Source organism: Schistocerca cancellata, chromosome 2, assembly GCF_023864275.1.
Source record: "Schistocerca cancellata isolate TAMUIC-IGC-003103 chromosome 2, iqSchCanc2.1, whole genome shotgun sequence".
Lineage (NCBI taxonomy): Eukaryota > Metazoa > Arthropoda > Insecta > Orthoptera > Acrididae > Schistocerca > Schistocerca cancellata.
Genome location: NC_064627.1, coordinates 268058165 through 268061131, shown reverse-complemented (window position 1 = coordinate 268061131; position 2967 = coordinate 268058165). Strand labels below are relative to the sequence as shown.

Genomic DNA, 2967 nt, shown 5'->3' with positions numbered 1-2967 from the left:
AAGATCCGTCCACGGGCGAGGTACTGCCTACATCGTGGATGGTTCGTATGTAGATAATATCTGTCCTAGAAGTATTTTGACTCGCAAGTCTACAGAAGTGACTACATAGGTACTGATGTAATGCCCTTACAAGAGACGATGATTTCATCCTACCCGACGACTACTGTTGATTTCGTATATCTCATTTCGAGGGCTAAGAGGTTCAACACGATTAGATTTGAAATGATAATTAAATCAAGGCCCCAGGCGTTGATACACATCAACGGGGACAGTTGAAAATGTGTGTCCCGACCGGGACTCGAACCCGGGATTTCCTGCTTACATGGCAGACGCTCTATCCATCTGAGCCACCGAGGGCACAGAGGATACTGCGACTGCAGGGACTTATCCCTTGCAGGCTCCCCATGAGACCCACATCCCCAACTTAATGTCCACACACTACATTCGTAGTGCCCCTGCCCATTACACTCATTACTCGCGGCAGACAACCTTGCCGAGTCCCGTAAGAGTCCGGGCAATATGTGTGCATCCGCACAGAAGAAGAAGGTCAATGGCCGGTTAGCTTTAACTATATGAAGATGGTATCTGTTCCTTTGGACACGTCCGAAAAAACAGATACCATCTTCATACGATTAGATTTAGCAACTTGAATGGCCAGTTCGATCTACTTTCCTTACATCTACTGGAATGATTTCTAGAGTATCATGTCACCTGCAGATCTCTTACCGACACCCTTGCGATAAAGAGAGGAGCTTTTCAATAACAAAATTCCCTTCGCACGGAGGTTATAGACGCAATCGTCAACAACGTCGAACGTCTCAGTTTTGCTGGTCTGTGAAAATCACACACAGGACTCACGCACCATGCTCTACACCAAACTGACACATCTAATTTCTGCGTTTGAAAAGATTTATGGGTATCGACGTAGAATTTATGTGCTCACGTTTTCCTTATAACGTGGCATACACTCTGAACTTCAGCTCAGTCTCATTATTTTCGACACATACTACGGTACAGTTTCGTACTGCCAACTAATGGACGAAATACCGGCTACAGCATATCACATCATCTAGGTGAAAGGGTTGAAGAGTCGCTAGAAAACAGAACACAGTACGCTATTCTCAACGGAGAGAAATCTTATTACATAAAAATAACATCTGGCGTACTCCAAATAAGGGTTGTACGACCATTATTTTGTCAGAATGTACATAAATTGCCTAGTAGTTAATGTCTGATGTTTCTTGAGGCTTTTAGCGGTCGATGCTGCAGTATACAGAGAAGTCGCAACGCTATAAAATTGTTGCGTAGTGCCAGAAGACCTGCAGACCATCGGCGGTTGGTGCAAGTAGTGGCATTTGACCCTCAAAATAACAAATGTAGCTTACTGCGTATACATAGTTAGAGGGAGACACTATTGTATGACTACGCGACTGCAGAACAATCACTGGAAGCAGTTACTTCCATAAAATATGTAGGAACAATCTAAACTGGAACGACCACATAAAACAAATCGCAGTTTAGGCTGAAAGTCATTGGAAAATTTCGTCCACAAAGGAGGTAGCTTACCAAACTCTCGCAAACCTCGTCAATCTGGTATTCGTACCAGACAGGACAGATAGAGGAAATTGGGAAGATCTTGACGGCCTATGTGGCCGAGCGGTTCTAGGCGCTTCAGTCTGGAACCGCGCGACCGCTACGGTCGCAGGTTCGAATCCTGTCTCGGGCATGGATGTGTGTGATGTCCTTAGGTTAGTTAGGTTTAAGTGGTTCCAAGTTCTAGGGGACTGATGAACTCAGATGTTAAGTCCCATAGTGCTCAGAGCCATTTGAATCTTTTTTTTTTTTTTGGGGGGGGGGGAAGATCTAGAGAAGAGCAGCATGTTTCGTTACAGACTCAACTGAGTATGCGCGATGCGTACGAATATGCTCACCTAATTGTAGTGCCAGGCGGGCGCTACAAGAGAGGCGTTCTGCACCATAGTGTGCTTTACTATTAAAATTCCGAGAGCGAACCTTCCTAGAATAGTAATCAATGTAATAGTTTCTCATGCATACGAGGGTGGTGTGGTGTGTCTGGTAAATTTTCACGATACAACGGAAAATTTTTGTTGCACCTTCACGGTTGGTAAGCTTGATTGTTCCAAGGAATGTCAACAACGCACAACGTACAGTTTATTTTGACAGCCGTCTGAATGGGTCAGTGTGTCAACTGCGAATGAAAAAGAGAAAACTGACTGTGTGTGCTGCTAATAAACATTTTCATTTGCAGCGCTGGAGTGACGCACAGATCAAAACAGAACTGGATGAAGTTCACGTGGACTCCACACCATCACTGAAGACCATTTACTTTTGGATTAATGAATTTAAACGTGGTTAGACAAGCACTGAAGACAAAGGGCGCTCCGGCGGTCACAAAGGAAAACATTGACAAAATCTACGATATGTTAAAGCAACACTGTGGGAGAAAAATTTTTGTGCTGCTGAGACTGTAGGCACCTCAACTGAGCAAGTGCATAACATCCTGCACGGAGAGTTGGCTATGAAGAAGCTGTGTGCGAAGTGAGTGCCGCGATTTCCCACAGTCGTCCAAAAGCGCATCCGGCACAACATTTCAAAACAATGTCTGGTGATGTTTAGTCGCAATCCGCAAGACTTTTTGCTCCGGCCGGCCGCTGTGGCCGAGCGGTTCTAGGCGCTACAGTCCGGAACCGCGCTGCTGCTACGGTCGCAGGTCCGAATCCTGCCTCGGGCATGGATGTGTGTGATGGCCTTACGTTAGTTAAGTTTAAGTAGTTCTAAGTCTAGGGGTCTGATGACCTCAGATGTTAAGTCCCTTAGTGCTCAGAGCCATTCTTTTTTTTTTTTTTTTTTCTTTTCTTTCTCCAATCTGCTGATAAAACCTGGGTCCATCCTTACACACCAGACTCAAAACTGCAGCCATAACAGTGGACAAAGACTGGTGAAAGC

General features: G+C 45.2%; 1 non-coding gene across 1 annotated transcript; it reads right to left on the bottom strand.

Annotated features, from left to right (window-relative positions):
• Window positions 1–283: 283 nt before the first annotated feature.
• On the bottom strand, window positions 284–358 carry Trnat-ugu (transfer RNA threonine (anticodon UGU)). Its single transcript has one exon. It is a non-coding gene; the product is annotated as a tRNA-Thr (tRNA).
• Between the last annotated feature and the right edge of the window lie 2609 nt (window positions 359–2967).